This window comes from Coloeus monedula, assembly GCF_965178545.1.
Source record: "Coloeus monedula genome assembly, chromosome: 3".
NCBI classification, from domain to species: Eukaryota; Metazoa; Chordata; class Aves; order Passeriformes; family Corvidae; genus Coloeus; species Coloeus monedula.
Window position 1 is genome coordinate 25,828,202 of NC_138783.1, and position 15,285 is coordinate 25,843,486.

The following is a 15,285-nucleotide window of genomic DNA, read 5'->3' on the forward strand; positions in this document are numbered from 1 at the left end:
CACACCAGGCAATTTTCAGGAGCAAAACACAAAACAAAGTGTCACTGAAGATCCACTGAGTGTTGCTGCCACTTCTTGGCTATGTCTGGAATATATTCTACTCTGAACACTAAAGTAAATGAGCACTACAAGTCCATTCTAACTGAGAGACTCAACCTATGAAAACACTTCAGTTTAACTGTTCTGCCTGAAACACACCACCTGTTTTGAGTCTACACAAACCACCAGGTTCATATTTGAAAGTACCAACTAGCCCCCAAAAAACTAGAAATGTAAGGCCACCTGTCACAACCCAGGTTGCTGTGAAGAGCTGCACACTGCAGCAGCTGCTTTGGAGACTCATGAACGAATATTAAAGCAGACAAGTCAGGTCAGAGGGATTAAAGACCTCAGTAGCTCCCCCAAGAGACACCTCAGATGTCAGAATGAATTCATCTTTAATCAAAGGCAACCGGCTGAAGTCAAGAGGAGATTTCCCTCTACTGGCCTCATAATGCAGCTATAGGATTTTGAGCTCCCTTCAGCTTCAGCACTAGGATGACCTGCAAGTCCTAAGGCACTGCAGAACTGCTCCTGTGGTACGTCTATAGGGAAGAAGCCCAAGACGGAATGCAAAGCAGCCATGGCAGAGAGCCCAAGCAGCAGCTGATTAGCAATCAGCTCATTAGCCACAAGCACCATCCTCAAGAGCACCTGACTCTGCAGGGTCGTTACTTCCTACTTCCACCATGGTCACTGCTTGAGCCATCACCTGCTGGAACATGCGCTCTCCGTAACCATCCCAGTCAAAAAGAGGGCACAAGTCCCTCCAAGCATAATCCCCCAAAATTAAACTTCCTAACTCCAGAAGTAACGACTGACACAGGCTCCCCCTGAGAGGCTTGGTGAGTTGCTCAAAGCAAGGCTGATTACTGCTAGCAAGGAACCACAGCATTTGGGGAAATACCACCAAGCTACTCTTAAATGACTTTGCTTGGCCTTTGGGGACAGCAAAGGTGCAAGAGTGCAGCACAGGGCAATGTCCATGGCCAGCCACACTGAGGTCCCCATCATGACAGCAAGAATCCAGCAAGCTGGCTTGCATGCATCTCTGCAAATTGGGCTGTCCCTTTTCCCCCCACCATGTCCCAGAGCCCTGCTTGAAGGAGAAGTAATGGAAGAGACATTCATATAAAGTTGAGAAGAGAGAAGAAAAGCCTCCTCTGAGCTGGTGATTTCAAAAGGAAAAAAACAGCAAGTAAAGCAACGTGCAGCTGGAGTTTTGAGAAGGCCACAAAGAGCATCTTTATGTGGCACTTTGCAGGCCAGTATGAGCCCAGTGCACTGGCTGGCCCAGCAGGCTCTACACAAGGCAGCTCTTTCCAGGAGTTACACAGTCATGGGAAGAGTGGCTGTGAGGCCAAGATGACAGGCCCTGCTAAGAGGCAGGGTAAATTAAGTCAAGCTTGGCATGGCCCAATGTGGCTTCCAGGCATCCAGGAGCATGGACAGAGCTCAGATATCGGGCATATCCTGAAGGCACCCAGAGAGACCAGCTAGGCCATACTCCAGCTACTGCACGCCAGGGCCCCATTACATGTGAAAATCCCTGTGGGTAACCTCCAGTGCCAAAGAGACAAGACAGCAACTTCCCTCCCACACACCTCATCCTTCTTGGTATTCACTCTCCTCACCTGAGAAGAGTCTCAACATTTCCCCCACCAACCAGCACAGAGTGTCGTACACAATACTTCAGTGATTGACCTGGAGACCCACCCGAGTTGCTCGAGTTTATTTCTCCACGTAAGACAGCCACCAAAGCACCCTTCATTAGGCCACAGCCACTAGGGCAAGTCACCACTGATGATGGCTGTAAAAGTGCCCTGGGTCTGTCCATACCAGAACACGCAGCGCTGACACCACTGCTGATGCACAAGTTAATGTCCCACTAAGTACGCTCATCTGGAAAAGACTTTGAGTTAGGTCAGGCTTAAAAACACCTCACATCCTAAGGTTTCCTGGAGATGGAAAGCCTTACACTGATGTGGAAGAAACATTTTGGGGTAGGACCTACTGTCTGGTTCCTCAGTGCTGGAAGCCTATGGAGCAAAGCTGACTCATTCCCCCTATCTGGATGGGTTTGGCAGCAGAATGGAAAAATATTGGACGGAGAGGAGTTGTTCCTTGGAGCCCAGGCTGAGGGAGGGGGTAGGCAAAGACGTTCCCAACCAGACCTCCCTGCAGCTCTGCGTTGCACAGAGCCTCTGGCCAGAAAGGCAAAGCCAAAGGCGCAGAACTGAGCATGAGTCCCTTCACGAGCTAGGAGACCACCCAGGCACATCGATGCAATGACTGAACTGGCTGCCCCCAGGTCTGTGAAAAGATGAGGAGCAATACATGGGGAGAAAAAGAGGAGCTCAAAAAATTTGGCTACGGCACTGAGCATATTGAACAGTATTGAGCAGAGAGTGAGGAGGGAAGGTGTGTTGCAGCAAGTGTATGGTACCTAAAACCATGACACTCCCCAAACCTCCAGGCAAGGGTATGAGCTCTAAATAGGGACATGTGGCCATTTCTTTCACAGCTGAGTGAAGTACAAAAAGTAAATGGCCAGCATAAAAATAATGAGGAAAATGAATGAAAACATCAATTCCAAAAGAACTATTAGGATCCAGGGCCAGATTTTGAAATTCTCAGCTTCCACAATTGAAGCCAGATTTTCAAAAGCATTCAGTTCTTGACATGCTGAGCTCTCCTGAATAGGCAACCAACTTATTTCGATGCCTAAATGGGAGCTGACCTCTTTTGAAAATGCTGCCCTTAAGCAGTCTGCAATAGCGCAAAGCAAGGAACTTTATTAATCAGGCAGCTTTCGATCTGCCTCATGTCCCTGCCAGCAGCACCAGAGCGGACTGCAGTGGGAGAGGAGGCAGAGGTGGGGAGTGGAGGAGGCCCAGGCATTCCAGTTGACTTCCCAGAGGTGGTGGTCCCAGGCAGGGGCTGCAGGGCTGCTGCATGACAGCGTCCTGCTCTGCTGCCTCCATTCCCCAAGGCAGGTACCCTGTGAGCTGCCCCTGGTTGCCAGCACTTCTGCAGCCACCAACACCAGCCTTGACAGCTCCTGCTTAATTGTTATCTAGGAAAATAAAGAGTTAAAATAATTTAAAGACGTTCAAGAGTGAGGGCAAACAAAAAAATTATTTGTTTATTTATTTTAAATTCTTTCCTGACAGGTTAAAATAACAATTTCCTGTCTGTGGAGCTCTAAGTCCCTTTCAGACAGCCCAGTAAATCAAAGGAGGGGCCATTAAGAGAAAAAAATTAACGAGAGCTTCATCAGCTAAGGAGGGGTGGTGGGGGTGTAAAATCTGTCGGCTCGGCTTCCCACCACACACCTAACCCTGCCCCAGCTGTGCCGCGGCGACGGAGGGCACTGCAAAGGCAGCAGAGCAAGAAAGGAAAACCAGAGGTGAAGATATAAAAGGGAAGAAAGGCCCGTGCCTGTGCAGGGGGGTGACAAAACTCGAAAGGAAAAGGGGATTTGAATTAAGCACAGGCAGCAGGAGAGGTGTTTGCTGATTAGAAACTGAAGGTTTTACTGAGGAAATGCTGCTCACAGCCCAAAGCCCCCTCCTGCTTAACAAGGGCCAGCCAAGCAGCCCTCGTTACTGCCACACTGCCTGTAATTTACAAGGTTCCCAAATAGGAACCAGCCTCTGTCCCAGCTCCGGGGCAGCATCCCTGCACCACACATCCCAGCTCCGCCGGCAGGCTGAGGGAATGCACAGGCAGACCAGGAGCTGGGAAAGTCACCGATGCACATGACATTGGTCTGGGGTTGTGTCAGGCAGAACAGGCCTTGGGCACATCTTCCTGCAAGGGATGAACTGTGGGAAGGAGTAGGCACTGCTTTGCACCGAGGGTAAGGCTGCAGCAACTTCAGTCCAGCTAACAGCTGGGGACACCCTGGGTGACTCTGGAGAATTCACTGCAGCTGCTCTCTGTTTCCAGCAAGTCAAGTAGGGACAATGGTACTCCCAGCTCTCTGTTTCATACATTGAGACCTTAGCTTTTCAGAAAAAGCAATGTCTTACACAGTACTATGAGCCAATTTTACTTGTAATCATTGGTTTTTAATACAATACAGTATTTTTCCCCCATTAAGCACAAACCACTGAAAAACAAAATGTGAAAGAGAAAAGAGCAACAGTATCCCTTTGTTTTACAAATTTAGGAATCTGAGGGCTAGAAGAGGAAGCCAACCTGGCCCAAGGTTATACAGTAAAGCAGTGGCAGGCAGGGCTAGAAATCAAAAGCTCTCTCACTGGGACCTCCATCCCATCAAGCAAGCTGCTCTTGGACCCCCAATCTTTTCCATCCCACCTGAAAAATCACACCGTACAACTGTATAATCCTCTAGCTGCAAAAATATTGTCCAGGTGACATACCTGAGCAGATCAGCTGCAAAGTCCCTGCATGATTCCTGGGCATGGACAGCAATCTGGGCATCTCTGACTGCTTCTCCCTAACCCATCACACAGTAACATCCTGCAGGGCAAAATTAACCTCTACCCAACCCCTGTCCCCATTTCAAAGTATTAATTTCACACTGTTAAGTTATGCTCATTTTCTCTGCAAGGGTTTGGAAAAGGACAGGTTGGTGTAGGACAGAAGCTCCCATGTAACAGCATGGGCAGCTGATGGGGATGGGTGTGCAGGTGCCATAGGGAGTGGCAGGATCCCAAATGGGAAGTGGTTGGTATCAGGAGAGGGCAGAAAGGCAGAACCCAATGTTACACCACCATGTTGGAAATCAAGGAGGTAGCACAGCGTATGTGGAAACAGGGAGAAAAGCTTGCCTGTTTTTTCCCTCTGTAGCACTGAGAGCTGATTTAAGAGTGCATTAGCTCTTTTAACATAGCCCTTGACTAACTGTATGAGGTCCCCTCCTCCCTTTTTAAAAGTGATTAGGCAAAAAAGACTCTCTTACTGTCTGCTTGTGAGCTCAGAGAGTCCATCAAAAAGCCACAACAGAGAAAGTGTCTGGAATAAATTCATGCTTATAGGCAGAAGGAAAATATCCAGAGTAAAACCTGGCATGGCACAACCACCACAGATCAGTGGGTTTGCCTACAAACTGCAACTAGGTGACCCTAAAGAAGAACCACAGTTTTAATTCAAGCAAGTCCTGAGCAACAGACACCTCTTTAAAAATAAACTTAACTTGCAAGTAAAACATCTCTTTTCTTTGAGCAGAATTGCTCATGCAAACCAAACCAGCAACAAACCAAACATGCAACAACCTTCGTAACTTTCTTCCGTCTTCCTCAGGATGAAGTTACTTCCCTGAGCAGTTTTCCACAACAGCCTGCAGCCTCACCAGGGAGAGGACTGGGCATGCTGGCTTTGAATTAGCAACAGGATGCAAAGCCTTCTCATAGCCTGTCTGACTTTTGCACATATCCCTGAGGACCCAACGCCTGCAGTTTCTGGCACCTCTCCATCCAACGGCTCCTCTGAACCAAGCGCCACTTTCCAGCTGGCATTGATCAGGCTGACTTTGCTGAGCTCCAGCAAACCCCTTCACGTTGGCATTTCATCAGCCAGCAAGTGTGAGGCCGCTTGAAGAACGAAATGCCCCCCTCATACCCACTACGGGCTCCCCAGTGTCACCATGGCAGAGGCACCGTGAGTGTGGCTCGCTTTGGGCGCTGCCTGTGGCATGGTGGTCCCAGCGTGGCTGGACCCGCCAGCCTGGGACAGCCCTAGTGCAGGCAGGCCAGGAATGCAAAGATGGCCTTGCCCCACAGGATACACGTCCTTTTTTCCACAGTTATCAGGAGAGGAGCCCTGTGCTAAAACAGAGTATACACACTGGCTTCTGCTGCCCCTTGGCGTGCCCTGAAAGCAGCTCCAGTCCTTGAAAAGACAAGGCTAAAGCGTAAGAAAAAAAGAAAACCCACGTCCTTTCTTCAATATCATGCTCCCCCCATGCCCTAGACACTTAATTTCCCTCCTTCCCCCCCGGCTTCCCCCTCCATTCTGAGTAAATTCAATTTGACAACCCTGCTAATTGGATAAACGCTGCTCCCTACGCTCCTTTAAGGCTGCCCGCTTTTCTCTCCTTGTTTTTGGAGGGCGATTGTGGCTGTTCTTTAACATGAATTCCATCTGCTTTATTTCTCCTCTGCCCATTCAAGACCCCTCCTGAATATGTATGAGGGGCTGTGCCCCCCCACCCCCTTTCTCCTCCATCCCACCTCCCTCCCTCATCACCCCCCCATCCCTCTCCCTGCCCTCTCCCATTGCCCGGGACAATAACCCCCCAAATGCCCCCTTCTCCCACCCTGGCCCTTTTTGCTTTAGATAAACACAGGCAGTGTCAAGTGTGAGGAGGGGGGGGGAAGGATGGGGTTCAACTGCCAGTCAAGCCTCGGGCCCTCAATGAAGCCCGGAGGCCTACCCTAATCTGCTGCATGCTTGCCATATGGGAGCTGTGTTGCCCTGGGAAACACTAACAGGCAGAACGGAGCTTAATAGAGTCCATATTCATTGTAATGCAGTGAAATGGCTCGAGGGACTATTGCCCCTTGGGTCTGTTTTCATTCTTCTGTTCCCCCTCTTTCTTTTCTCTCTCTCTTTTTTTTTTTTTAATAAATTTTTTTCCTCCCCTCCTTCTCCCCCCTCCCTGCCCCCCCCCTTTTTTTTTTTTTTTTCCTTCTTTCTTCCTTTCAAAAGGACGAAGTCCCTGGAGAGCTCTAATCTGGAGAGGCTGGGGGCTCCCCAAGGGCTGGCCAGCCGATGGGGCAGGAGCAGGAAGGGGGAAGGGAGAAGGTGGAGGTGGTTACGGAGGCGAAGGAGAGGTGGAAGGCAAGAGGAAAGTAGTAACTAATAAGCATGCAGCCGGCCAGCTGTCAAGATGCTGACAATACTGCTCCGGGTGCAAAGAGCCCGACAGCCAGCGCTGGCACGGAGCTGGCGCAGGGTCCTCCCGGGAAGCGCCTGCCTCCCCTAGGAGCCGCCGTCCTTGTCTGCTGCCCATCGCGGCACAAGAAGCAAAAAAAAAAAGGGGGGAAAAAAAAGAGAAGGGCGCAGATGGAGCGTGCTGCACAGCCTCTTCAGAAACAAAGTGCACCTAGGAAACAGATGTTGTTGCTGCAACAAGCCTGGAACTACTGGCTGCTCTCTGGCTCCTTCTCCCAAGTGCACGCAGGGAGAAAGCGGCCCTGGAGCAGCTGTCGGGGCTGCCCCCGTGGCTGGGACAGGCTGCCTCTCCAATCAAAACCTTTCAGTCCAACTTCACTCCAAACTGGGAGAGCTGCCACAGTTTTAGACCAACTTCTCCTCTGCACTCTCCATCCTTCTCATCCTTGATCCACCTGTAGACTCTCCTGCCTCACAGCTAAGGTCCCAGTTTAAAGAGCTGAGGAATCCTGAAGGGGGTCTACATCTGCAGCACTTACAGAAGGGTGCAGGTTCTGCATTCAGGGTCTTGACCTTCAAATGTCAGAAAATCAGGAGAATTGCTGCTATCAAGGTCCTACGAGACCAAGGCCCCACAGAGGTGCAGCTCAACCTACTCTATTGCCAAGGCAGGTGTCAGAAAAAAAAGGGTCAGGATCCCCTTGAAAACCACGTCAGTGTAGTCACACACCTGAGATGAGTTACCTGCTCTGGAGTGTTTTCAGTTTTCCCCACAGCTGCTACAAACTCATCTGACCATGCAGCAACAAAGTCTTGCTTTTCTGAGGCTTTACTATGGGACAATACTGAATCTTTATGGTAAGAAATATTTCAGAAGAGGCAGCAGGGAAGGGGTCATCCACTCACGCCAGTGTGATGAGAAAACACACCTTGAGTCTTAGAAGCAAAGGATTTACTGCACTGTAATATCTGCCTGAAGCATTCTATCTTGCCATATGAAAACAATACTCACTTCATCATTCCCATCACAACTAAAGTCAGAGATCAGTGTCAATGCAGTCAGAGCTGCAGGCAGATGCTGTACTAAACATAGGAAAAACAATCCCATGTCCTCTAGACTTCACACCATTGGGTAGAAAAGTTACTTACTTTAGGATGCTTGATACAAGCACTAACAAAAGTTACCTGTCTACGCCTTTTTGCTGTTTGGACAAAGAAGCAAAGCATGTAACAAAGAGGTGGGAACAAGTGAGAGTGTGCATCTGGGCAAGAAAAGGCCAGGGGATGGCTCTGCTGGCAACTGATGCTGTGGGACCCACAGGATGGGTGGTGAGTGCCAGTTGATGCAGCTGACTCTGCTCTGGGCTCCCCCATGCCGAATCCTACATCAACATGAGCCGGGCCTTAGGTTGTTCCCTCCCTGTCAGCAGCTGCAGTGGAGGAGGGCGCAGGGAGCCATGGGCAGTTCCCACCAGGAGCTGTCATCACACAGGCACAGATGTGCCTGTGGGTAGTTTACATTACTCGGGGCACTGCTTTTGTTTTCCCCTTCTCATCCTTTGCAAACAAAAAACCCCCAAACCTTGAAATCTGATGTTGAGAGTCTAATTGCTTCTTGGGTTAGGGAGAGGTCAGAGAGAAGGCAGGCCTGGCAGACCCAGGGAAAGTGATGTTGGGCAAAAGCTCTCAGAGATACTAAAGGGAAGTGTGGAATAAAAGTGACAGAAAAGAAAAAGCAATAAAATTAAATTTAGATGAGAGGGTCAAGAAAGAAGAAATAGAGGAGTTGGGATTTTGGCAGATTTCCTTATGTTGCATTTGTCCCCACTGCTTCAGGGCAAGGACATGGCAATGCCACAGCTCACCTGCCACATGTGTATCCAGGCTCAAATCCTTGTCCCGTTTTCCTCTGAGCAGGGGCTGTCACCTCACACCATCACCTCTCAAGCAAATCTCTCTCCCCAGCTGACACACTTCCACTTAATTTAAATGTGGCCTACCCAGAATAGCAGGAAAACCACTCCTGCTCTCCACCAGAATCTCCTTGCTACTTTAAGACAAAAGCTTAATCAACAGATACACTTCCACAGTATGCTCTGGTTCCAGTGAAACAGCATTTTTCTGTGGGGATCCCAAGCAGGATGTTCTCCAAAGCTGTTTTCACTCTGCATCACTTCCCCAGTAGCTCCTGGGGAACACACACAGCCAACTCTCACTCCCCAACTACAAGACACCAAGATGTTGACCAGAACAACAATTTTGCCACTGATGTGGCAACAACGCTAAAAACCCCCAAATCCTAGGCTACCTAATATCACCCTACGGCCTCTCTGCAGCCAGACCAGTGGTCAATAATGGGAAAGAAGACCACAAATCATGGCAAAGGTGTGACATTGAGCTGCCCTGAAAAGACCCATCTCCATTTTATTGTTTCTGTCACGTGATGGGGTCAAGCTTGCAACAGGACAGACAATAAATATCCCAGCATCCATTCATGCTGGTAACCACCAGCTGAAACACTCCTCTCTCTGTATAATATAAACCAAAGCACAGAGGAGTGGTGGACAAACCCCACCAGTCAGCATCTGCATGGAGCACAGCAGGAGTGCTGAGGGAACGAGCACATTTCAGTGTCTGACAGCCATGGCCACCTGCAAACTGAGACTCAGAAGCGCTTGTTCACAGAGGAGATCACAAGCCAGAGAGAAAGCAGCTATGGATGCTTTTTAAGAGCAGTCCACATCTTCATATGCTTAAACATGAGCCTACCTTTAAGTACAAACTAAAAAAGAAAAACCAACTCAAATCATCTTTGTCTAGGAACAATAGAAAAATCTTTTCCATGTCCAATTAGAAACAGTAATAGAGTGAAACAAATACACGAACAACAAAAACCAAACCACAAACCAGAGAAGTCCACAGGAACTGCCAGTGACACTGTTAAGCCTTCCTTGGGGGAAGCTGCTATGGGGATATTTTCCTGTTGGCAGAGCAAAGATTTGGATAGCTTTCCTAGGCTCTGAACCTTCTTCCAGTGTGTACTTGAAGAGCAAGGGTGCCTACCACTGTTGCAGTAAAAAACCAACCAAGCTTATCATAAACATAAGCCAGTGGCACAGCAGAAATACCTGCTAAAACAACACAAGCTCTGTATTATAACAGAGGACTTGATTCTACTGGCACCAAAATCAGCCTGATCTTTGCCATGACTTCAATGGGAGCGGGCCCAGAAACTGCATTAACAAGCACAAGGCTAGTTTAACACAGTTGACATCAAAATCCAGAAGAGCACAAAAAAGAGACAGGACAAAGTACTTGCCAGTAACGTCAATACAAAGTTTAATCCCCAGATGGCTGGCTTTAGAGACATCCCCATCACCACCATAAAGAGAAACTGCCTTCTAGTTTGCACTCTTTTCAGCAATGACTTGTTGCTGGGATGCAAAAGAGCACAAGCCCATTTTTCTTGTCCTTTGAAGATGATATTTAAAAGTTGAGGATGTTTTTTCTTTCATAAATTTGGGAATAAATGGGAGTTTTTACTCTCCATAGCTGTCACTAAATTGCTTTTCACTAACAATAATCATTTTTGTTATGGGAGCAGGTCAAAAGCCTGTAGAACTCTCTGCTGGGACAAATTTCCCCTGGAAGACATGTCACTACTCCAAAAAACACAAGGGGAAGCTCAAGGCTAGCAAAACAAAGGGACAGAAATGACTGTCCATAGAAAATACTCTGGTGCCAAGTGCCTAAGGTGGGGTGTGGGGACTAGCACCGAGTGCCAGAACCCAGATGGGCTGAGCCAGAGCCCTCACTGTGCCATGATCAGCAGCTGCCACACTGCTCCAAAGCCCCACAGGGCCCACCCCGAGGTGAAAAATCTTGGGCGACACACTTGCAGTGGGGTCTCAGGATGGGTGACAGATCTCCCCTCTTCCCAGAGATGAACAGGAGAAGGTTGCATTGTTTAGGCTTTTTTAAAGATTGTGTTTGCATTTGATTTGCCCCATTTATCATCACAACAATAAACACGCCTTTCCAAGAATGATGGTCCTGTTGAGGACAGTCAGCCAAACATGGCAGGGGATGAAGCAAGACCTCATGTAGCCCTGCACAGACAGATGGGCAGGGCCGGCATATGGTTTCTCTGTCAACAAGGGGATGCTCCACAACAAAAGGATGGCAAAATGCTTCTGCCTCAGAGCCTGGCAAGGGAGACTCACCTGCCTGCGCCCCAGCCAGCTCTTAGGACACGCTGCCAAGTGCCACAGCCAGTGCTCCTCAAGCAGCAGCGCCCGCGATGACGGGCACAGCACAGACCGGCCACTGGCTCCCCGCTTCTCACCTCTGCCCATTCACAGTCGCACCCACGCTAAGAGCCCGAGCACAGAGGCAAAGGCCCCTCCCCAGGCCTTTCACACAACAAGCATCAGCAGCAATTTCAGCTGTAAAGTTTGCTTTCCTTGACGCACAGTTTACTTTCTCCATTCCCCCGCATCCCACCCCTGCCACTTACCCCTCACTCCAAAAAGGCTCTCTCAAACAGGCTTAAGCTTTAAACAAATAAGGGCTTGGCAGGCAGCAGCCTGCTCCCGTTTCCCTCCCCACCAGCCCTGCTCTCCCCCCGCCGCCTCCACCTCTGAGCCGTGGCGCAAGCAGAGCTGGCGAGCGCCGCGCAGGCATAGAAAACAAACACGTGGAGCAGAGCCAGCTGTGAAGTCGGATTTGGCATACACTGTTTGCAAAATGAATAAAAGCACATGGGAGAAGAGGGAATGTGAGAAGGGGGATAGAGTGGGGAGCCGGGGGTGCCCTGGGCTCAGGGGGAGAGCGTGACTCCCTTACAAAGCCGCGGCACATGCCCGCTGGAGGGTCTGCACGGCTGGGCGCCCATCTCGTGCCCTGCGCCAAAGTGGAGGGGGGGACAGTCCTACAGCCACCTTTTCTGAGCTATCTGGCATCAAACTTCCCCACCCCTTTCCTTGCGAACTGGACTGTTTTTGCATCCACTTGCCCTCCCTCCCAGGCAAAAATTAGCGTGTTCTGATGCAGCACGTGAAAAATAAATGCACTTTTACACCCCGGGGCATGCAATTCTCCCCCTTTCTTAGGGTTTCTTATTTCCTGCGAACACTATGCTTCAGGGCCCCACAGCACAGGAAACCCTGACCCAACTGCCCCATCACCTCAGCTGAGATTACATATGTTGAAGGCCCACATTTACACTAATCCCCCTCCCAACTGTCCCTTTCTGGAAGGGTTTCAGACAAAATATCCCTCCTCTTAAACCCAAGGTCCCAGGAGATGTCAGCTCGGGTATTATTTATTATTCTTCCCTCATCAGTCTGGTCTAGCCATGGGAATTGGCACTTGAAGGCTTTAGGAATGGATCACCTACAGCCTTACATCAACACTGGATCCATGCAGGTTTTCCTCCCTCTCCCACCTCTTCCAGTCATCTCCAAGCAAAATGAAATAGAAGCCTATGCACTCTGCCTGGTTTGGGGCAGAATCCAGCAATTTGACGTGGTTTGTTTGTGGTTTCCACCCAAAACCATAAACCAGCCCAGGTCTGCTTGGAAGGTCCTCAGCTGTGTTTGGAGGCTGTAAGAAAAGCAGCAGTGTCCTACCTGGTCTTGGACCCTGTCCAAAACAGGCCAGCAGCTGGATGGATTAACAGCCCAGCCTGACCACCCAGACACCTGCAGACATGTTTTCACAAGTCTCATTACCACCCCTGAAACACAGTAAGAACTTTACCCATCCAGGCCAACCATGAACACTTGTCCCTCAGCATCGCTCCAAACCACCAAACTGACAACAAGAGACAATATTTGGATAGTTTTCTTCCTGAGAACTACATTATGGACCCCTGACCACAGCCAAGGAAGGTAACTTACCTTGGAGAAATTCTGCAATTGCTTTTTTGTTCTTGGGTGGAATTTACTGAGACACTAAATAAAGCCATGGATCCCTGCAAAAAAAGCATTGCTCAAAACCAACCATCCCACTGATCTCTTTCCCTTTCAGAGGCAAATTAGCAAGACAGAGAGGGATAGAAACTCATAGTCTTGGAGGTTATGATGCCACATTTCTGGAATTGCCTCCTCTATCGGGCAAAACATACCCTTACCCTGTGTCTCAGCTTTCCAGGCTGCAAAAACTGGAATAGCAAACTCCAGCTGGTACAAGCAGTAACGAGATGAATGTGAGTCAGACAATTTCAGATTCTCAGATGAAAGGGGCTAGACAGGTATGCAGTGTTATTATCCATACTGCTTCCTGGTAGCCCCAGGATTTTTGGATTAGTAAAATACAGATGTCAGCATCTTGGGGATACTGCCTCGGTAACTGAACAGAGCAGGGAGGGGCATGCTGATTGCAACAAGGGGAAAATATGAGTTTGCACCACACACAAAATATTGTGGTTAAGGGAGACTGCGAGATACCATTGACAACAGAGAACGGGATAATTCATTGGGGTTTGTCAGACTAAAATTTCTGTAATCAGAGACCGCAGGGAAAGTGTTTGTCAAGCAAACATTCAAACATCCAGCTGCCAAGAACTTAGTAAACAGAGAAGGAGAAGTAGCAGAGCCAGTGTGGCACCATTTGCAAATACCCCATGATCAGCAGTCACAGGCCAGCTGAGCCCATCAGCAGGCACTAGTGCAGCCAAAAGGATGAACTACTTCAGGAAGACCCACCACCAGGATGGACAAACAATGAGCAATTCACACCTTCAAAATGTTTTCATCCAGGATAAGATTTGCAGACCTGGGCAGCTGTGGGTACAGCAGTCTGTGTGGGTTCAGTGGACACCTTCCAGCACCACACACATGCAATCACCTGGGCAAGTGAAATAAAGCCAAAGTCCAGGTGGAAAAGAGTCCTCCAAGATAATGAGCAACACCCAACAGCTATTGGTACCATGCATTTTAGTCCCACTTTACCTAGAAGCCCGCAGTGGTATTTACTGTGCTTATGAGGAGGCAGAGACCAGGGCCAAAGACCTGAGGGCAAGCCAGCTGATCCCAGCCCTGAAGCCAAGGGTGCTCAGTGGCACTAGGCAAGTGAGGGGAAACGCTGCTCTCTGCTTCCCACCCAGGTCCCTATTCATCGGTCAGTGCTTCCCTCCCCTGGTTCACAAGACTGCTGGAAAGGGTACCTGGATGACTTAAAGGATCAAGAAAATGGATTAAAAATATGCAAGTTTACACATGCTGTGCAGTAAGACATGCACATGGAATTTCCAACAAGGTCTGCTGACCTCCATGGGAAAGCAATCAAGATTGCACATGTCAAAAATAAAGCTGAAACCCATCACAGGCAATCCTACACATGCATCTTTTGTCCACACACCCCTGTTCTTCCACGCCTCATCCCAACAGATGATACCAGAGTGGCATTATACTCATTTCCTACAGATCAGACCTCTCTTGGCTGTCTAAAAGAAGTGTGAGAGATACAGGGCATGTTTCAAGGCCAGCACTGGATGCATCCCTTCTCTGTTAGTCACTGGCCATGGATGCACCCACAGTAATGTTGGTATAACCATCCCTTGATGTGTTTGCAGCCAGCTGCATTCTGCACAAGTGATCCAGAACTCTCATGCCGCAGCCAAAGGTGATGGGAAGAGGAAGCCTGTGGTTCTGCAGCCCAAAATTACTGACACCTTTGTACCTCGACTGTGTTTATGTTCAGGAGATTCATGGGGGGATTAGGAAAGCTGTCATCCTCCTAGCTAGAGAAAAAGGACTGTGAGAGATCAAAGGGCCAGAGAGGTTGCTGGTCCTAAAGAAGAAGAGGCTTGCAGTTTTAGTTGTGCTGAATAGTGACTCTGTCTGAGTTGACAAAAAGGGACTTGATGCATTTTATGCATACAGCATTGGTCTACTCCAACTCTGAGGAAAGAGGGCGGCCTTCCACAGGAGAACCCCATCCAGATTTAAAAGGCCAAACCTCCATACCAAGAAACAGTCCAGTACCATAGACAAAAACCCTTGAGGTTTTCTTCATCAGGAGATAAATGAACTCCTCTAGAGCCCTGACATAAGTGCTCCAAGTATTTATAACCTGGAAGAAATAGTAATGAAGAGGCAGAGTTGCTTTAACTTTTCCTTCTCTGCTCCCCTCCTGTACCCTCACCCTCCATTTCCTACTGTGCAACAGCCCTTGGGAAGTTAAATCAGCAGCCTACACACAATGCAATACTTAAGGCCCCAAGGAGCTACAAATATGGCAGTAAATACATGCCTATAGAGGTTTTACACCCCCCATATCCTCCAAACTTACAATTTTCTCACATGGGAGGCTGGCTCAAAACAGAGAGAAGGAACCAGTGCTATGACCAGCCAGTGGTCCCCAGCACAACCACAAACT